At 40.3% G+C, this 22,817-nt stretch overlaps 1 long non-coding RNA gene across 3 annotated transcripts; it reads right to left on the bottom strand.

Moving 5' to 3' along the window:
- Positions 1 to 77: 77 nt before the first annotated feature.
- Positions 78 to 22,798, bottom strand: LOC120718253. 3 transcript variants are annotated; one of them, XR_005692438.1, is made up of 7 exons: positions 22,596 to 22,798; positions 17,454 to 17,514; positions 5,621 to 5,735; positions 5,440 to 5,506; positions 5,067 to 5,238; positions 2,722 to 3,175; positions 78 to 446 (listed from the first exon to the last, which is right to left on the bottom strand). It is a non-coding gene; the product is annotated as an uncharacterized LOC120718253 (long non-coding RNA). The 3 variants fall into 3 exon arrangements; XR_005692437.1 differs by having other exon boundaries at positions 5,085 to 5,238; positions 5,608 to 5,735; positions 22,596 to 22,797; XR_005692436.1 differs by having other exon boundaries at positions 5,085 to 5,238; positions 22,596 to 22,796.
- Positions 22,799 to 22,817: the final 19 nt, after the last annotated feature.

Raw genomic sequence — 22,817 nt, 5'->3', positions numbered from 1 at the left:
AAGTGAGGAGAAAACAATGAAAAGATACAAAACATCAGCAATATACAGCTTGTAACAGAGCAAACAGGGATGTAAAGGTGTTAGGCCACACATGAAGCTGTCGGTGTCTCTGAGTCACCGTCCTCTCTTCTTCGTGCTGACAGCATCACATGATGTCGTTCAGATTCCAATAAAATGATCAGATTTGCACAACAAATAAATAACCAGAGTTTTTGTTCTACATAAAGATCTTCATTTATTTTCCTGCCTCTTCTCCACCCTGAGAAAGGCAGGACTCTGCTGACGTAGTAGGCGATGCCCAGGGAGAGGAGGGTGATGACCACCATCAGCAGCAGCAGCAGGACCCTCCAGAAGTCCAGGTCCTCCACAAACTCCTGTCAGTTGGTCCTGATGCTGGACAGGACGCCCTCAGTGCTCTGCAGGGTCCAGTTCAGTAAGGAGCAGCTCTGCATCACTCACACACACACACACACACACACACACACACACACACACACACACACACACTAAGACTCAGTTAAACAAGCTGAAAAGATCAAATCAGCACTAAGATCATCAAACAAACAACAACAGAGATTATTTCAGTCCCAACTTCCTGAAAACTGCTCAAGGGTCTGAAGTTGTTTGCAGTAAAGTGTTGCTGGTTTGTGCTTGTAAATAAAAAACTGACTTTTTCTCATTAACCATATAAGAGGTGGCGGTGGGTCGTTCCTGTTTATGGGTTTGTTTGTTAGTCACTGTTCTCAGTGTTTACACATCAGTGTGTTAGTATTTATCATGCAAAACAACTTGTGTGCACAGATTAAACACACAGCAAATACCACAGCTGACATGAAGAGCACCACAGAGTGACTTAACAGGCTGAGAGGTACACGGAGCCCAAAGTCAAGTTTCATTATCAGGAAGGCGTCTCTGTGATATGGTAACATATGGAAACAGATAATCTGAGTGGGTCATGTGTTCAGAGCTTCAGATGAGTCAACAATGATTTAATAACTTTGTTGTGGACTTTCTCTCACTGCTTCCATACTGATCGTCTGCAGCACTGCTTACTCCTCTTCCTCACTTATCAGCACCACTGCTGTGTTTCTATTGTATTTCTTATATATTCTATTGACCTCTATCAACACTTCCTCTGATATTGTTTTGGACTGAAGTAGGTGTGAAAGAAGGCGTGAAATCACTTTCAGTGTGAGAGCAAACAGAGACTGAAGCATGTCTGTTATATCTGAGCTTTTTTGAGCCAGCTAATGCAAAGAAAGCTAAGCTATGCTGGACTTGGTTTGTAGTTCAGTTTTTATGGTGGTAGTACCAACTCTACATGTGGAGTCGAGACACTCTGTGAACATCAGGAAATAAGAAATCAAAAGCTGTGCTGACAGAATCAGGATCTGCCTCATGAAACACTCAAGAACTGAATCTCTCACAGTTTTATGGCCGTACAACATGTGTACACACCAGAGCAGTGAGTAGCAGCAAACACTGTCAGATTCAACTGAGCACACAATGCACTGACGGATCAGTACAGACTATCCTCTAACAGATGTCACAGTGAGACAGCACTTTCTATTTCGAAGCTGAGTATTTCACAGACATGTGAAGACATTTTATTTCATTTTAGTAAACTAATCATTCTCCTTCAATCACTCACTTCTGCTCTGTCACACCTACCACAGCAATCCTCCCACCACTCCCAGCTCAATATCAAATTAATATAATCCTCTACAGTCCAAACTAACCAGATATATTTACTCTTATACCTGACAGCTGTCATTCCCAGTGCAAATCTAAGCACCTTTATCACAGCCACCTCAGCCTCCCAGCAGCAGATACAGCTCATCTCACAGTTACTGTGTGACACCTGTTATCTCTATCTGAGCTTTAAGGTTTTGTCGCAGCAGCTGATGAAAGGATGATCTCTACACCAACATTAGACAGATGGAGCTGCAGCCTCACACAATCAGCCAGCACTTCAACAATAGTTGGTCAGAGAGGCTTGATTAGGTGCTGACAGACCAATAAATAAAATATTCTGCAGTTTGTGCCTGCTTTGCTCCCTCAGGTCCTGTAAATGAATCTGACTGGATAAATCTGAGGGTTTGTGTCTGCGGCTGAAGCTCAGAGGACTCGTTCAGAGCAGCAGAGACAGTAAATCTTAGAGCTGCTTATCTACAGGATTTCCTTCTATTGACTCAGCTTATCAGCAGATATGCTCAGACAGTCCACTACATTAAATTCAACACATTACACAGTCATTACCCTGCATTTAGTAAGATATAAGCACAGAAATGGAAACTGACCTTCCTCTCTTGCGTGTCAGTAGTAAGTAGTGCTAAAATGAATATCATTGTTACACAGAGCGTCCACATGTCCACACACAGGCCTGTGATAGTCAAAGTGTCAGTGTGCTGGCAGGTACAGGAGAATCTGTAGGTGGCTCAAATCCTCTGAGGTAAAAGTTGTAGAACAGCTGAGTGCCTGATGTCATTATGTTATTACTTTTTGTGTTTGGTTTTCTACAGAGCCCCGCAAGGGACATGGGAGAAAAAAAATGAAGATGATTGATGGCGGCAGCTACTTAGTTGTAATATTACTCTTTCTGGGTCACAATAATAACTTTTAAGATATTTTGAGGTGTGAATGTAGTTGTGTAAATGTCAAATATCTGCTCGGTTTACAAGACATCACATATTTTCCTTTTCGGAGACGTCTGACACCCACCATCTCGAAGCTAATGGCAGGTTGAGACCTGCTACAGCCGGGGGGAACACCGCTCTCCCGGCACATCGTGACATCCCGGTTGGCTTCGAGCTGGCGGCCTCCGAAGAATGCGGCTAAAACTTTTGCGAGATCTCGCTCCGTACGTTGGCTCCGTAGTTTTCAGAAGTCTGAGGTTATCCTTGAAAGGCATGGATACAAGAGTGTGCACCTAGAAGTGCTCCTGTGGTCACAACAGCCTGCCATGTTGTGGTTAGTTGTAGATGTTTGCTGTGTGCCATAGTTGTGAGCTGTTTGTTTGTTTGTTCGCTTTGTTTGTTTTTCAATTTAAAAATGAAAATAAATCTTGTAAAAATGAAATAAATCATCCACACCATCCTCCAGCCTCCACCTCTGCTGCTGCTCCACCCACACAGCTGAAGATGAGCAGCATCATCATGTCAGCTGAATACAGCACCTGCAGAGAGGGAGCAGCAGAGTTATGATGAGTCTTAACAAGCCTCCTGACAGCCTTCATATTAACCAAGAGTTTGACCGTCATCATCATCATCTGGAGTTAGAGCTGGATCCAGTGCACTGAGCTCCAGGAGGACTTTAACTTGGACCGTGTGGTCAGCTGACCTGAGGTTTCTTTCTGATACACCCTGTGCAACATATCAGACAGTAAAAGGATAACACTGGTGTTTTTTTACACAACACTTTCATTTAGACGGGGAGACTAGAAAGTGATCTGCTCTGTAACCTCCTGAGCCTCAGCCAACAACACATTAGCACATGTAACAGGAGCTGCTTTAGTTTTGTAACTGCTTTCACACACAAACAGTTACAGTAGGGATCATGTGCAGTTGTTGACCAGTAGTACTGAAGAGAATCACCCTGTTAAAGGAAACATAAAGCAGTTAGCTCCAAATTAGCTCCATAGCAGCACTTGTTTACTCAGCGCTCCCACACAGCCTTCAATAAATGTTAAGACTTGAATCACTTTGATTTCCACTCCTGAGGGGAAATGAATGGCTGTGGTTTACACTGCTGTGAAGTAACGTGCTCTGCTTTGTGCTGAGAATACACTGTTGCTTCTACAAGCCACACAGTCGGAGAGCAGTGAGCATGAACCAACAGATGGGGCCCAGCAGGAGAACAATGAGCTAAAATTAAAGTAATCTGAATCACAGTTTTACAAACTCTGTGTTTTAAATCTAAATGCAATGATTTGGAAATCTCATAAAGTCACAACAGAGACTGACTCATCTTGGACTCTCTGCTCCCGTGCAGTAAGTACAGTTAATAAATAAACTGAAACCACTAAATCTGTGTAATGTAATTTACCGCAGTCACTTTCTATGAAGCATGAGTGCAGGATCCCTGTGGCATCCATGTGAAAGCAACATGACACCGTAGCAGTGAGGAAACCAGCTCGTGGGAAACCAAAGCTTAGACTGTAAGTGTGTCTTTTGTTTCCTCAGCTCAGACAGCTGGCTGCTGGAGGCTTGTGTTCACCATCAGACATATCTGATTAAAAGGAGGCTGATAATTAAGTGCTCTTCATTTCAACATGAGACACGTGGGGCGTAGAAACTTAAGTGCTTCAGAGATTTCAGCTGACGTACTGCGCCACAATATTGAGTCCATCACTATCTTTAAAGCTAAAGAAGCAGAGAAAAAAAGAAAGTATGGATGATATTGATGTGGGCAGTTACAGCATTAAAAATCTAAATAGTGTAGAGGCAATTCAATTAAGGCTACGTCTACACTAATCCGGATACATTTGAAAACAGCGTTTTTGTCTAAAAACGCTCTGAGTCCGCACTCATCGTTTTCAATCGTTTCCAAAGAGCTGTTCATCCACACTGAAAACGCTTACGCTCCTGTACGGCGCATGCGTGAAACGTAAGACGATTCAACCCAACGATTCGAAACACAAATATTCATTAATGATGAGCTCTAAACACTCTGAAGTATCTGAGAAGAAAAACATACAACAAACATAAAGTCACTGACAGAGCGAAACATTCTGCTGGGTTTGTTTCTTAGCAGGTACAGACTCCAAAGTGCTGTGTCATTTTATCAATGATAAATCCTACCAAACTATCCAACCAATCAGGGTTTACATCATTACAACCGCAGCGGCAGCAGCAGCAGCAGGTACAAATGACCTCTGAGTGCATACAGACTAAACCTGACATTAACATTTCCTCTAACTGTCAGGGTCCCTGTGCCTACCCGGTCGGCTCAGCATGGCTACATGTTTTTATTTTCACTTTTGTTCCTGCTCTCTCCCTTCCTCTCTCTCCCTCCTCCCTCTGCCTGGGCGGAGCTCTCCTGCGGGCTCCTGCCCTTGACCCACGCACCTGGTTGCAATCACGCACCTGTGGCTCGTCACGAGAGTGTTCCAGCTCCTTTATAAGACGGCAGCTCTGTGTTTCTCGTCGCTGGACCGTTGCCGACCCTCATTCCCTGGACCAACCCCTGCGTTTCCTGAGTGATCGCGTGTGCGAGGAGTGGAGTGCGCCATCGTGTTTTCTGTGGAGTGTGAAGAGGAGCGTGAGGAGTGGACGGAGCGCGTGTGGACTTTCAGCGTCTTTCCCATTTGTGTGTGGACACCCTGGACCACACCTTTGTAAATAGATCACCTGCTGTGTTGTAATAAAGACTCTTGTGTTTCCTAAACTTAGAGCCTGCGCGCGAGTCTGTTCAGTCCCGTTGTGACAGTAACACACTCACCTCTTCAACACTGTGTCACTGCACTGTGGAAAAGGAGACCAGCTGCAGAGCAGAGCCACAGTGAACACTGGAAAATAGAAAAAGACATTTTATTTGTTTAATTTAATCACCATTCATTCATACTTACACAGGATTTTAGATGTGACGTAATATGAGATAAACACTAACAGTGACGGCTGACCTCAGTAAGTCAGACGAGGGACTTTCAATCATCCAGCTGGTCGCCACGGTGACCAATTTATGGTCCCACGAGCCACAGAAGCACAAAGAGGAGGTCAGGATTCAGAGCGAAACTCCTGCAACACACAAACAAACATGTGTGAATCTCAAGTGTTTGATGGTTTGAAAACCAGTGAAAACTCAACTGAAGAACGACAATCAGGATGCTGTGAAACTGTGATATGTCGGCTTTTCAGCCCCGTGTCTGTGGCGTCGGGTGAGAAAGCCGACAGCTCGCTGATCCTGATGCGTTGGGTCCGCGCTTTGTGTTTACGTCTTTGTGCAGAATCCGTTTACCTGCTCTGGTTTGCTGTTTGAGCTGTTTGGTGATTGCTGAAATTGGTTTCTGGCAAAATAAATTTATATTTAAAAATCGATTCAGGATTTAACGAATCGCGCTATTCAAGCTAAAATCGATTTTAATTGGAAAATCAATTATCGAAACCCACCCCCATTTATGAGCACAGCTGTACAGTTCTAATGTGCTTAAGAGAAGTCTTGTGTCAGCCCTTGCTTCTTCATATTTTGCTTTAGAACAGCCAGACTTTGTCATTTTCTAAGTGGTATTGAGTGATAAGACAATATTAAAATAGCATTTTTGTATGAATAAGGTCATTCCAGAAGAACTATTAAATGGTAAATGGCCTGTATTTATATAGCGCTTTACTAGTCCCTAAGGACCCCAAAGCGCTTTACATATCCAGTCATCCACCCATTCACACACTGGTGATGGCAAGCTACATTGTAGCCACAGCCACCCTGCGCACTATTAGCCGAAAGCTTCCCACTCCACTCCACACTGGTTAACCAGCCAACTGTCAGGTATTTCTTTAAAAAAAAAAAACCAAAAAAAAAAAAACCACAAAACACATGGTTGCTCAGAGCCCAGACATCAGCATTTTTTATTTTTTCAAAAGTGATAAATAGGCACCGTTTTTTTTCTTCTTCTAACTTCTAGGAAGTTATCAGTGGAAGGAAAAATGAAAGGGAACAGAAAATATTTGTGAAAAAAATAAGAAGGAAAAAAAAAAGGAAGCAAATCCTCACAGATTGAGTGCAGCCAACCATTCATGTCATGTTAAAAATTCCTGAATGAATATTTAAACATACTTAAATACCTCCCCTAACCACACTCCCTGCAGGTGGCTGGTGGCATCGGTGCATCAGGGCTGGATGCTCAGGTATGTACTGGCACCCGAGCCAAGCTCAAAGTGGAAAAAGTATAGATCTGACTAATCTAACCCACTGATCACAGATTACGCCTCCCCTGTAACATCTCATCTCTCTGGATGCAAAATAAGCAAAACAACAGATGTTCCAGTTTGGAGAAGAGATATATGATTCTTTCAATCATAAATTCCTTTTCTTTAGAAGAACTTATTTCTTTTTTTTAAATTCACCAATTTTTTTTAAGTTTATAATTTAGAGCTGAAGCCAAAGAGGGAGCTGAGGAGGACACCATGCCTTGTGTATCTGGTAGATCACAGCCACACACTCAGAAACTGTTCTCACTTTAAAACTAAGTTCAGCTTTTACCCACACTTGTGACCACAACTAGTGCATATAATGATGAAAACTCTATTAACAATATTAAGTTTATACATTTGTAATAACATAGTTCATTCTTGTTATTTCTGCTTGGGTGAAAAATATGAAAGCAAAGTAGAAAACACTGCACTCAGCCAACGACTAACAACACCCTGTACTTATATCAACAGCGTTTTATTGCAAATGCTGATTTTTCTTCTTCACACGAACAACATGAACACACAGACTTTCCCCATTTCTCCTTCTTAACGTCTCTAACTGCAAACAGTAACATTAAGTATGGCCCATAACAACACTGCTGTGTGTCACAGTGCAGGCAGAAAAAAGATGAAAACAACACTGTGTCACTTGTTTTTTTTGTTTGTTTGTTTTTTTTAAGGGCAGTTCGGGCATGATGTAAAAGCAAAGGTGAGACTTAAACCTTTGTTACTTGTCTTTGATGACTTGGCAGGTTACGATGTGCTGTCGTTTTTCCTTTTTTCAAAGAATAAACCACACAGAGCTCAAAGCAAGCTTAAGTAACAGTACGGTAATCAATAAGTAATCAGCAACAGCGGTTACATTTATCCCAGTTTAGTGTTGGTTTCCTAACAGAAAATTGCTCCAGCCAGTAAAACCCTTGAAAAGAAAAAGAAAACAAAAGTGGAGGCTGATGACATTAAACAGCTGAATATGTTGTAAAGGATGCGGCAGGGTAAGCACCAGCTGCATGGATGCCAAAAGTGTGCAGGAAAAACAGAAAACTCCCACGCATTCTTTCTTTCTACAAAGATTCAACCAATGTCTACGTGACTCTGCAAAAAACACTCACACTAACCTAAAAACAGGATATTGAGATAAAAATACAGACAGGATACTCTGAAGAGCACAAAGAATAATAAGAAGTCATGAAAGCATCACAAATAATCTGATGTTTAGAAGAATTTTAACCAGAAATTTCTGAATGATTCACTTTTTTTTTTTCCATTAAAGGTGAACACTCAGCCTTTCAATTATTTATTTTTGGACACGACAAATGAGCACACAGGAAGGTAGCAGAAGAGAGGGGGGGGGGGGGGGTGCTTTCATTTTCACATTCTGTCTCTACAATCACAAAATTCATGACTTGTTGCCATGCTGGAATCAGGCAAACATACATATCTTCCATAAAGCTTTAAATTATACTTAAGTATGTGCAATGACATAATAAGTGGAGAATGTGTTGTAAAGGACCATTGGTTAAAAAAAAAAAAAAAGCTATACTATTGCTATACAAGTATAGCAATAGTATAGCAATGATTTGAAGTGGGTTTATTAAACACACTGCAGTGTGGAGAGAAACATCCCAGCCAAAACACCAGGGTGATCTCTGACATTTGGCCACCGCCCTCACATCTTATACACACACACAGACACTCAAACAAAGAACATTCCACAGCACATCAGATATCCCTTCAGTCCAGCTCAGCCTTGAACCTCCCACTCTAAGAAAAGTCTCCTCCCTTGACCAGGGTGCCTGGATGTCTTACAATGGGCCCTCTGTGAAGGTGCAATAAACATGGGGCCCACTTGTGATTACACTCTACATGCAGGCATACAACTGGTGTCAGGAGTCGTCTTCCAATACTAAAGTGAGAAAGTGATATTACTGTTACTAATATGACACGGTTAAAATATCCGATTAATACATCAGAAAGAAATCTGCAACGACAACCTCACTTTAAAAAAAAACAATTGCCACAACTATCTGCAATGATCAATATTAGTTCAATAATCACACTTAGAATACAAATATAATTTTTTAAAATGCTTATTACGTATTATCTGTGCATTTACTGAGCACTGAATTATTAATATTAATTATGTCCTCGCCATCATAATGTCTGTTATCAGCAGCACAGAGGAACCAACCCCATCGCCATTAGTCTATAATAGCAGACTACACCAGAAACATGAATGACAGCAGCTCATCCAGATCTTATCCATCACAGTTCACAGATTACTTTCTGTAAATCCACAGATGTGAATGTAAATCCTGAGAAGAATTACAAAATTGAAAAAAATAAATAAAATCGATGTCCTCTTGTGATTGAACTCGAAATAGTATTTTCGGGGTTACAATTACAGTCGCACTTTCGAGACAAACCACTAACACGCATCGTGATTACGTGATGGAGGAGAATCACTCTCTCGGACAGTAAACTGATTCCAAAGGACGCTTTCGCCGTCTCGTCCACACGAAGTATTTTGCAGAGCAGCCGTGGCAGATTTTCTGGAAAAAGGTGTAATTCGAGTTTCTTCCTCTCAAAATATTATTTTGACTTTAATCTCAAAATCATCAATCGTATATATTTTACTCCTACTCCTTATCGCGCTGTCTTAGGTATAATAGGATCATTTTATTATATACGCATCAATCGTCAATATTATATATTTTTTTATTAATGCGGCCCTAGTACTCCCTGGTATAGGATCATTTGATTATATACATGTCGTTTTATAGTCAGCACCGTGTGTTAATCGCGATCGTGGTTCGTCAGAACTGCGAAAAAAATTGGGAAATCGAGCTTGATGCAAATAATGAAATAAAATTAATAAAATTTGCAAATTCGTCCCGTGAAATTATGTGAAAAATATTTTTAATATTCCCAGGAAAGCTGCGGCTGTGGTGTGTAAAGGCCTTTAGACTGCGGAGGCAAAGCAAGAGAAGAACAGGAGGCCAATTGAGCGCACGATATGTTCACTGAGGATGCAGGAAAGGCGCTTCATACAAGCTGCGTCACTAAATATTCAATGAATGTCTGCGTAATGAATAATTACTTCAGTAATTCATGATAAATATTCTTCAGTCTACCTGCAGTCCTTCTGTTAACACTGTTATGTAGTCCCGCAGTGCTCCATCATGGAGCCTCCCTACAAATAAGAATTCAACACAAAAAACGAAATCACATCACGCGTGTTTTAAATTCAAAAAATAATTTGAATTATTTTTTATCTGGGACACATTTGAGTTAATGTAATTATCCAAAGTTTCAAAGATCACAGTGAGCATTAATATCGCTGAATTCATGTTTTAGGTACAAGTTATGTTCGTGTTGCGGCTTCTTGTTTGAGGCCTGCGTGTGGCCCACGGGAGAAACCTCGGCCTCCTTTCCTCTCTGCAGGAAATCCGATTACTGCTGCAGCTTGAAATAAGTTCATGTAATGCAAAATTCTACCCTTATGCATGTATTGCTTCAGTTTAAAGTTCAGGTATATGTAATTTACGCCTACTTCCTATGTTGATGCAAGTATCTGTATTTTCTACTTCTGACATTTTCAAAGCAGGCTCCTTACTTTGGGTTTAACACATTTGACGGGAAGTTATTATTTCACGTCACTGCGCCTATTCAGCCACTCGTATAGTACATAATATACAAGTATGAATTTTATTTCAATAAAAAAAAAAACACCTATGAATGTGCAGATTGCAGTTGTTGTTTCCAGACACACTGCTCCTATACTGTAAATCAGAGGTCCCCAAACCTTTTTGAGCCACGGACCAGTTTAATGTCCGACAATACTGTCACTGAGCGGCCTCTAAGGTGTCGCAGATAAATACAACGGAATACAATCACACGGCCAGGGCGGAAACTGTGCTCATTCATTCATTCATTCATTCACTGCGTAATTGTGTGACTTCATTAGCAACGTCACATCCTCCTCTCTGCCCATCCTGCTCTCTGGTCGCTATGGTAACGCGTAAATATTTCTTTCAAAAATCTTTCAAAAACACACAACCACAACGCAACCAAACAGCCATCCTAATTCGTCATACAATGAGAACAGGACAAATCAACAATTGACAACGACTCATTAATATTAAAATCTGTAACATATTGTTTGGAGTTGAGTCTGTTACTGTTGCTATTTTTACCATTTCTTCTTGGAGCAACTGTAACCCACATTATTTCCTTAGGGACTAATAAAGTATAGGATGACCTGCCATTATCCAATCAACTAAGCACCTGATGACTTTGAAATCATCAAACTGTAAAATAACATTTTAAATTGTTATTGATCCCTTTACCCCGAGTCCTAAAGTGTATATTTATTTTCTTACTCTTCTTATATTTATCGTTTGTTTACTTGCACTGCTGTAACTGGAGCCTCGTCTCGTCTCTCTATAAACTGGACTGTATGTAGAGGAGATGACAATAAAGTTTACTTTGACTTCAGCAGCGAGCAGGTCCACCGAGGACTCTCGTGCTCACCTTTCGCGTGTAGAATTTCAAAAAAAACAACAACAAACAAACATCGGTGTAAATTATAAGTAAATTATAAGTCTGTATCATAATGTCTAGTGTTTTCGTGTTTGTTTTTATTTTTTATTTTGTTTTATTTTTATTTTTCTATGGAAACACTTTCCATCACTTTGCTATTAAAACTTTTACGAGATTGATGAAAGCATGTGCTCTTTTTTTTTCCTTTTTTTACTTCCTCAAGGAAGTAATCAGTGGTAAGAAAAGAGAAAAAAAGGAAACAAATGGAATTTGAAAAGATCTACTTCCCAAAAAAACTGTCTAGGAAAACTCTGAGTGAAAGCCAAATCTTTGACATACAAACATGCTCATTAAGTGGGTTGTTGGTGGTAGGACCAATTTCACCTTATACACCAGCACTAACTTGGACTTTGAGCCCCTGTTAGTGACCAAATTAACATCTGAGCGCTCAGACTCACTGCAACAATGTTACACTCAAATCTCAACCACAAGCAGCAGGAAAAATAAATAATGGCTTATGTGTATATATAAATAAACATGTAATACTTATTGTTGCAAGACAAAAAGCATCAAGGTTGGTGAACAATGTGCCAAATTTCTTCATTTTCTATCAAAATGCTAAAGTGTAAACTTGTCTTGCAGTCAGACTTTTTTCCAACATTATTTTTATCCAGTATCAGATTTTTATGCAGTCGTCGTAGTGCGTGCAGCGCACTACTGTGATGAGCAACATGACTCTGCAATAAACACTTACAGTAACCTAAAAACAAGATATGGAGATAAGATTAGAGACAGACTAAGGAAGGATACACAGCAGAGTAGGAAGAAGAAGAAATAGTAGTAGTCCTCTACTGTCACTCTCACATAATCTAATGTTTTTAAAGATTTTTAACCTGGAATTCCTGAATGATTCAGTTCAGTACTAAGGATGACATATGCTAAGTTTGTTAGCCTATTAGCCTTACAACAGGCAAAGCAAATAATACTTGTATAGCAATAACACAATGTTACCTGAAGTGCAGGTGTTGCTCTCCAAACTGCAGCATGTACACAAGGCTGCACATTAACTGGGTATTAAAGCATGCCATGCCCAGGCAGAGGAGGGTGATGACCAGCAGCAGCAGGACCCTCAGAAGCCCAGGTCCTCCACAAACTCCTGCCTTTTAACTCCTCAGTTAATAATCAAACTGCTCGGAGAAAATCAGCACCACCAGGGAGACGCAGGGCACCGAACTCAAACACAAACAGAGCCATCAGTAAAAATACTGGTGACTGCTCGCCTGCTGGGGGGACAACAATACCCCATCAGCCATAACCAGACCTGGGAACATTAGTTGGAGCTTTAATGCATTAAAGGTTTTGGTTTATTAAGGCTTTATCACTTAACTGACAGCACATTCACCAGGGAGACCAGGTTTCACTCACACTTTCACTGACCATATGCATCATTTGAACTTCTCTCTGAGAATTCAGATTAATCTCTCACTTTTAAACTTTTATACAGAATGTATTTACAAATTTTATGAACATACATTTTTGGAGTTATGACCGTCTCTGTAAAAACTGTTTTGACCTCATAATTTTAATCAAAATATAGATTAAAACTAGATCATATTCACACCCTGTAAAACATCTGGTACAGCGAGTGTCCTTTAGATTTTATCAACTTCCTGTACAAGATGCTTTGCATGATAACTAGTGCATGTGTTGCAGAACTACAGCATCTCTGAAGATGACAGAGATTTGTCAGTCACTCACTGTGACTAATCAAATATCCCCTCTCGAGTACCCGTCCTTTATGATACTAAGAAGAGGATCATCCTCGGTTGATCCTCAGGATAAATAAAGTATTATAAATCAGTCCTGAAGTTGATGTCAGGCTGCTGTTAAGAAACTCTCATCAGTTCATGAGGCAGGCAGCATCAGATCAAAACTCAAATGGGGTTTTGTGTTTACTTGTGCATGAATGAACTGATGCTCCTCAGCAGTTTATGCAAATAAAACCACATTTTAACTGTGTGTGATACACAGTATGTGCCAGACCACAACAAAGAGGTAACACATAAATAGACTGAAGTCACTCAGCTGCACAGCACTTAGTGAATGTTCAAAATGTCACTAAATCTGCCCAATTTCATGTTAATGTGATGTTCAAACTGTGAAGGATTCCTATCCATCAATAGTGTGTCTGTAGTATATGCAAATAACTTTCCCTTCAGTATTCACTCCACTGCAATGACAGAATCGAGCCAATCAACCTGTGTGTCACGTTTCAACTGCACATTTTGGTTAAAAGTGAAACAAAGAAATGTTGAAAGAGGAAACTTCTTAAATGTTGCACTGTTTGAAATTCTGCAGTAAAATTGCAGCTTTCTAAGCCTAAAATGACGTTTTTAATTTTCTGAGATGAAAACTGAAAATTCAAGTGGCTGATTGGATTTCTCTAATTAACAACATCAGATAGACACACTTACACATTCCACTCTCTAAAGACTAACTGGGTGGGATTTACTACAGAACCGGTGAGTGTAACACAAAGCATATGAACGATGCATGAGTGTAAAATGAGTGGAGTAACTGGTTAACTATATTTGATGGTGTCAGTCACGTGCACTGGCTCACACTCCTTGTCTTCGAGGCAGGCTGTTATTTGAACCTCAACATATTTGAGACTGTTTTGATTACAGGGATGTGGTTACATGGTGACAGAGCAAAGTGAAATGTCACTGACTGCGATGACAACACTTCCATCTGTGTACTTTTCACCCTCAGATGAATAGTCAGAGTGCACAGATCATTGAACTTCTGCAGCACTCCTCACTTATCTTCCTCCAGTGCAGTTGTTTTGCTTTTGTATTTTTTACATCCCTTACTGATCTCTGTCATTGTTTCCGACTGAAGCAGGTGTTAAAGTACTTTCAGTATGAAAGCAAACACAGACTGAAAGAAAGAAGAAAGTAGAGAAATCAACATCGAGACCTCGGAGGTGGTTGCAGGTTTTGTTGGGCCAGTTAATGCAAAGAAGGGACACATACTTAAGAACTGAATCTCTTTAACAGTTTCATTTCTCTTTGTAACACTGTTGTTCTAGGGGATGGTATCGCCTTCATGGCCATATGATAAGGATGTTTGTGCATTACATGCAGGCAGCGCCACTGTGTGGCTGCAGACACCGTCAGATTCAGCTGAGAGATCAAAGTGGGCTCGATCTGTTGTTATAGACAGAGCTTTCCTGCACATTTACATGACCCTATTAAGCTTTTTGATTTAACAGAAATAAAAGGTAAACGCACAGATTTCAGTCAAATAAAGCAGCACTCACTCACTGCCTTTACTGTAAACTACCCCAGCATATTCACATAATCATATCACAGCGATTCATGTAAATTCTAGTGAACAGCTGATTAACATGAAGCTCCATCTATATATGCAGAACAACACATTCAGGAGAACGTGAAGAGCAGACTGCAGTTATTTTGGGGGTTTTTTTTAAACAAATTATTACTAAGCATAAACCCCAAGCAAGCGTCCTTTGACTCCACGCGTTATCTTTCAAAGGAAGTCAGAAGAAATTCACAGTGACTCTCTCGCTTTAGTGCTGGACTTGATAGTTTGATTAAGGCTGTGTCATATTATACCACCCAATATAATAGCAATTTCCTAATGTTGTAAACCTGCTCAACATTTGGCAATAAAACCCTTTGATTCTGATAAACTTCTATGTGATTAAAAAAGTGTCACATCACAATATTAATGATATAGTGACACTGTGCCACATGTTCCTTATCCTGCACAACACGACACAAGTACAGCGTGTCGATTTTGTAGCCAAGAAGATGCTGCTACAATAGTGTGAAAGTGGTTTGGTGACAAGAGGTCAGACGCCAACAAAAACACAATACTTTACACATCTGAGTATTTTGCAAAGTACTGACATAACTTTGACCTGCCAACAAATTTGCATTAAAATGATCAGCATCAGTTTTACAGTCGGGATCACCTCAAAGAAAGAAATCAATGGTTTCTGAATTCGGGTCTTTCCTGGAAATGCTCAGTTCATCAAGAGATAATGTGAGTGTTTGAATGTGACTGAAAGTGGAAAAAAGTGAGGGCATTAACTGAGTACAACATTTGAGTTCAGTTCAAAGGCATTTTGTTCTGACTGTCACAATAACATCAGTGGGGCCTGGTGACAAAGTCTGACTCACTGCTAGTGCTACATTTTAAAATTATGGCGCTGAGTGGGGCTCAATCTAAGCTCACTGTTGCAGCTACTTCAGAGCTTTGTGTTCCACTTGGTAATAAAGACACAGCACTGCTGAATATATTTAAGATAACACTGATAAGAGTAACAGTGTTGTCAACAGTGAGAAAGTGAGAGCATGGACCACAATCGTCTGTGGTAAATAATGACTAGACTCAGAACTGATCAGTCAAATAAAAATGACTGTAAATAAAGGAGAACTCTGAGGCTGAAATAACAGGAGTGCTGAGTATCATTGCCCGACACACTCACTGAGGCTCAAGTAATAAAAGTGTGGAATCAAAGGTGACATGAGAAGGACCAACAAACAAGAAACAGAAGACGACGGGTGGAAAACAAGGACCGTGTCAGCCCCACATGACAAACACTTCTTCAGCATCCATGGCATAGTGCCAAGAAATGATACTGCGAGTGCCGACACGCAGCAATGACAGAAAAACTTTTCAGAACATTTCAGATGACACGAGGGACAATGGAGGTTAAAGCCGACTTATTACCCAGCAGACAAGGCTGTGTGTGAGATTCTGTCCTTTAGTGAGGTTAACCTCTGCTGTCTTTCAAATCTGTATGACAACTGGACGACAATGAAGTATTTATTTTGAGGCAGCGCATAAACTACAGGGGAAAACCGCCGACACTGTTGACTCAAAGCTAGGCCGCTCTTTGTGAATATCATACAAGGCAAATTACAAAATACAGTCTGACAGAGTAAGCTTACTTTTTCTACATGCAGTGACTGCTCACGAAAACCGTTAACCAACAGCCTCGTTTTAAAGACATGAGTCATGATTTGAGTGTGGTTTATGGGCCTGACTATCTGAATGAATGACTTCAAACACTCAAAGCTACTTCAGTTACACAAATTAGTGTGTGAATGACTCCCTGTGTAAACACCATCAACACTGATAAAAGAAAACACACACACTATATTTAACAAGTCACTGAGCTTCACAAAACAAAGTAAGTTCTGCAGCAGCCAGTTTGAGCCAAGCTTTAACCGTCAGACTGATGACCTCACATTTGACTCTCGAATAGTTTGCAATACAGAGCAGTTCATGAATCAGTCGATGACTGCAAGACGTTTTGTAGTTTGTAGGCGTTTGTGCTGATATGGTGTTTGGTTTTCCTCAAATGGTCCCCTGCATCACGACCATACGTCTCCACACCTGTCCAACAGACACTGTTGCACAAGTCTTGTGGTTTGTTCAGATGTAACTTTGCTAATCTAATAAATCAAGATTTCAAAACACAAAAACATATTAAATGTTTAAACTGAGAAAAATAACCATTTTATATGTCAAATGTAAAACGAACATGAAGGGCAGACAGCAGTTATTGGCTTTCAGAGAAAGTACTGTGGAGACGACAGACTTGTTTTCACTGCATGAGGCAAACACACCGCTGAGAGCAACCAGACTGTGACGGCGCGTGAGCAAAGAGAAACAAACAGGCAGTGAATGTGAACCAAGTGGCAACAAATGCACACTTCAAACAAAGAAGGGTGTTGTTCATTTGTTTGACTATTTATTCAGTATTTATTTCCTATATTGTTTTAAATAATATCACAAATTTATTGAAATATCCTGATAAAACCTTCAGGCTATAACGCCCTCCGCTAAATCTAAATCACTGAGAAATCAATCAGGAGCCAAAAAGACGACGCCTGCTTGACGCCCTTTATGATTGATTTTGTATAGAAATTTCACTGACACAGTTCATCAAAAGAGAGACAGATTTCTTACCAGATGTTGACCGTCAGCCTGCTGGACACTCTTAAGTCAGTATCAGAAGAATCCAGCGTACCTGCATTAATGAACAAAGAGGTCAAATGTGAAAAGCTTTCCTAAATATGGCAACTAAAGTCCTCTGTCTAAAACAGAAACTGCTGAGTAATCTCAGTATTGGTCATAACTCTGAAGTGTGCCGAGCAACATAAGTGTTTGCAGGATTTGGATGAGTGGGAAGGTGTGAATGCTTTATTAGGTTAGATGGAAATTCCCACACACTCTTACATAATCTGATTTTCTCTGAGTTTAGAATTGAAACATTTAATCACTCAGTCAGTAATGAGCAAATATTCCTCTATTCTTGGCTGACAGTTTTGCCATCACATTAGCAAATAATCCTTTCACTCTTGTCAGTGTAGTCGTATTGCAATGCCTTACTTAAAAACAGAACATCAATCAAGGAAATAATCTGCACATTAATCTGTGAAAAAAACAACAACTGGCAGCTGCACCTCAAATAACCCTAAAAAGCCACCAGAAGGTTCTCAGTTATAGCTGAGATACGCCCTCTAGTGGCCATGTGCGTGTGTGCTACCACAGCATGTTTATTCAGTGACTAATCCGAGAGGATTACAATATAGTTGTGTGGGATGAGGCTCAATGAATTAGAAACGACTGTAAAATGTTTAGAGCGCTCTGTAACAAGAAAGAGCGGAAATCATTAGATCTGTGAATGACTGCTGGCATTACAGCAGTTTTACAGTCAGGATCACCCCAGTTAGGTCTCTGAATCTGGGTCTTTGCTGGTAAGGGTTACTGGTTCATTCAGCGATAATATGAGTGCTTGAATGCAGGGCTCGCAAAATCGCTAGCCCGACATCCCGGGGCTAGCGATTTTTCCAGTCGGGCTACCAAAATCTATCTCTGCTCTGCCCGTCGGCCTATCATAGGAAGGAAAAATATATGTCAATGCTTTTGCATTCTTTCAGAAATGTAGCTGGGTAATTATGTCATTGGCATCGGTGAGCCACTGTCAATATGTGACATATTGAAGTCGCGTTTGAATTTGCGCTTGTTTTTTGCTTTCACTTTGCAATCGCGCGAACTGTGTATAGAGAGCAACAGCACTGATCTGTGAGTGATGATAATTTGCGCACCAATTCCTCTGACATCGTCTTATTAATCGTTAGCTTACTACGCAAACATGACAAGTGAAATCTCCCGCAGCAAGCTTAAACATATGAGAGGTTGATCGCGCAGAGAATCGCTGAGCTTGTGTGTGTGTGTGTAAAAGCAGCACGATATATATTTTAGTTCTGCTGAGCCAAATAAGACAGGTCAGGGTGAAGAAGTGACAGCCAAAGAAAAGCTTACCACAAAACGGAGAAGTTATGACAAATCAGACTATAAGGCAAAAAGAAAGTGCAGCTTTATGGTTTCATGGACAAAATAATTTCTGTGGCTGCAATATGACGAGCTAAATAACCAGGGCTGCACATAAGTGGTCCGCAGGTGCGCATTCGCTGTCAAAATAAAAAACGTGCACAAGATAAGAAGTTGCAACGCGTGTTTGCGTACATAAGATTTTCTGGAGGAGGACAGACATTTGTTTAGAACTCTTAAAGATGTCGAAGAAGCTCCTTTAAGCAATTACTGTGATGTTCCTCCACCTCCAAAGAAATGTCAGAAGGAGTCCGAACCACAAAAGAAGCGTATTCTCAGAAAAGTGGTTGCAGGAGGTGAGCTGGCTTCAAACAAATGATGAACGCACAGAGATGTGGTGCGGAATGTGCCGTGAAAATCCCACTCTAGCGGACAAAAACAGTGCCTTTTATATGGACGCAAACGCGCGTTGCAACTTCTTATCTGGTGCGCGTCTTTTATTTTGACAGCGAATGCGCACATGCGGACCACTTATGTGCACCCGTGTAAATAACATAATGTTCTGCCGGGTGTGTTGTTGGTTTTCTCTCGATTTCTGAGTCGACAAGCGCCTTTGTTACTGTGACCAGTCATTTTAAGAAAGGCCCCATTAGAACCCATGAGAAATGCAAGAAATGCATTATTGCTCAGTCTGCAATATCTTTCCCAGAACAAACACCAATTGCAAATAACATACTAAAAATAAACCTGAAAAATCTGTTTAGAACAGCGCACTATGTTGCAAAGAGTGAACTACCACTGGCAAAATTTAGCAGTCTTTGCAAACTTCAAAAAGCAAATGGCCTAGATCTTGGTTCCACTTGCCTCTTACCCGTGACTTCAGTGGAAATTTCAGATTCAGGATCTGACACAGACTGATTCATGTCCTACACAGTTCTTACAAGTTCATAGAAATTTCTGTTCAATTAGAACCAAGTATTTGAGTTGATGATTGTAATTTTTATACAATGTTGTAATTTGTGTTTCAACAATTTTTTGATTAATGTTTTGTTTCCTTTACAATATTATACTTTAATGTATAATATTGTAAAGGAAACAAACAGGAAACAAAACATCAATCAAAAAATTGCTCTTTTTTATTCGGGCTACTTAAATTTATTTTCGGCTACCAAAAACTGAAGAGTCCCTGCCCGAAGGGCTACCAGGGATTTTGAAATTTTGCGAGCCCTGGAATGTAACTGAAACTGGTCTCTGCCACTCTCTACACTCACTTCCACTGCATTCACAGCAAAACTGTCAGACAACTGATCAGTACATCAGACAGAATAAATATCAGGCTGGCCGTCTGAGGCTTAATGACACTAAACTAACGCTAATCTGCTATTGAATGACTTGAACCACTCAAAGCTACTTCTGTTACATTGTGTGAGTAATTTCCTGTTTAAACACCATCAACACTGATAAAAGACGACTCTCTCTCACACACACACACACACACTCTCTGCATTCAGTGAAGCAAACAAGTCATTCAGCTTCAGGGACCCGTGAAGCCTCAAACCTCAAGCAGTCACTCGAGACTTCTATGCTGGGGCAAGAATTAATGTGATGTTATCTCTGAGTACTAAAATGTTTGTTTCACATTGAGTTTCACAAGTAAACTTATCGAGACAACAGCGCGAACCACAAATGTGTCCTGAACTTGAGGTTTTGCAGTCAGAATGTTTACCAAAGGAAGCCAGAAAAAGAAAAAGTCTTACTGTGACACAATGTGACAGCTTTTGTGATGTACCACTTGAATTCACTCACACATGGAGGAAACAACCCTAAATAACATTTCGTTTTAATTGCATAAATGCACAATTTCAGTGTAAAATGATGTCAGTTTTACTTGTATTCAGCAGATAAACTTTCCTCTCCTGCTGCCAATTCAGCACTTTATTTATGAAATAAAGCTTAATAACAACAACAATAGAAAAATAGGGGGATTTATGAGTATTACTAAATCTGCAAGACCATCAGACTGTGTATACTGTAAGACATCTCTAACATTTGTGTTTGTCTCTATCTTTTGTGTGCTCTCAGTCACTGTTGTGCTATTTTTAACTGATCTTAATGGTGATCATCTATCAGCTGTTTAATAGTTTTTCAGTCTCTCTTTATAACTGGATGAGAGCCATATAACCACATTTAAAATAATTTTTTTGGGCATTTTACTCGATGGTGTCAGATTAAGTCTTCATTCAATCACACATCTAACCCCACTGACGCATCATCATATTCCCCTTCACCTGTTACTCTTCACTTGTACAGATTTGTTCTCTCACTTTGATCATTAAGCACCATCGCAATCCTTAACTCTACCAAAAAACACATACTTTCAGTACTGTATTTGATTTTATCATAAAATTCTTTATCAACACATAGCAGTTGTGAAAACAAAGTCATTGTCGTTCTGCAGCAGCCAGTTTGAACCAACATTTAGCTGTCAGATGGCCTCACACCTGACTCTAGAACAGAGGGGGGAAGAGCCCAGCTCAGGAAATTCACCTTAATTCACCACGCTTCCCTAGACGGAAATGTGGTGAATTGAGAAGGAAATGAGAAGTGTGGTGAAATGAGAACGGCTCCGCAAATTCACCTCAAGTCACATACTGAAATGAGGTGAATTGAAGCAGGCGGATTTGCTGAGCCGTCAGTTCCTGGAAAACTAGCAACTTTGCTCAGTGTCTTCCATTTGTGAAAAATTGCAATTATTGTTGTCAAACTTTTGTTTCTATCAATCTATTCATTATGATAATTTTATTATTAATGTATTATCATCAGCTCTACAGCACAGACACAGACGTGAATGAATAAATCTTATAAATCAGGATTTTAGAAAAAAAGAATCAATGTTAAATGTTTAAAGTAAGAAACGTAAACATTTTAAGAAAAATAACAGCTCATTTAAAATTTGATGCCAGCATCAGGTCTTCTCCCCGCTAGGCTCTGGGTGGTTATAAACTGACTCCACGGTTCAGTGTTTTACCAAAGGAGATATCAGCATGTGGTCTGGAGGAGATGGGACTGAACCTTGTGATTTGTAGACGACCTGCTTGACCTGAGGCTCTGATCTTTGAGATCTAGTCACATTCCTTAAGAGTATTAATGCTACTCTGCACAGACAAAGGGGGTTTCCATGCGCAAGGTGTAATATATCTACGCCATGTATTAAGACAGCTGCTGACAGCTTATACAGCAGCTCAGGGAGAGCAGACTGTCTGCCAGCTGAAGCTCAGTGTATTCACTAAGTGGATCAGTGAGAGAACATTAAAAAACTCGTGCGATGGGATGTTACTCAAGTTCACACGTCTGTGAAGGCAGACAAGTGAATACTTTTTAGGCAGTGTGGTGTATGCTCTTCCGCTGCCACACCCTGCCTTGTCTCGTGTCTTTAGACTCATTTGTACAATGCTGGACAAACACCATTTGTGTATTTTCATGGTCAAAACAAACGTAACTTGAGTTCTGGTCGCACACAGGAGAGAAAACCCCAAAGAAAAAGCCATATTTGTACTCGTCGACGTAGTCTGCGCAGGCTACACCAACTTAGCATGCTATAAGGCCAACATGCTAAGCCTAGTCCTTCCTTTAGAGTTGCCTCGTTTTCCATTAGCTGTACCTTGTCTGAGCAGTTACAATAACCCGGGGGACGTGTCAACAACTTCACACTTGCTGGATATCCATGAGAAACCGTGAACATTGTAGCTAGCGTCAGGGAAGCTAACGAGTTACCTGAACGGCTGGAGTCCTCCTAAATCCAGAGTGAAGAAAAATATCCTTACTAACTTTCCCATGTCTTTAACTAACTTACTTTACAGACCGATTATATAAATAATTTTTCTATTTGTATTTATCTTTTATTCAGCTTCCTCCGTTACCCTTTATCTTAGTGACTTGTAAGACGAGAAAGAAAAGAAAGCAGGAAATACACGGGGGAAGCGGGTGTTGCGGCGA

Source organism: Simochromis diagramma, unplaced genomic scaffold (genome assembly GCF_900408965.1).
Source record: "Simochromis diagramma unplaced genomic scaffold, fSimDia1.1 OVJJ01000524.1, whole genome shotgun sequence".
NCBI lineage: Eukaryota > Metazoa > Chordata > Actinopteri > Cichliformes > Cichlidae > Simochromis > Simochromis diagramma.
Note: the sequence above shows the minus strand (reverse complement) of the source record. Positions and strands in the feature narration are given on the sequence as shown.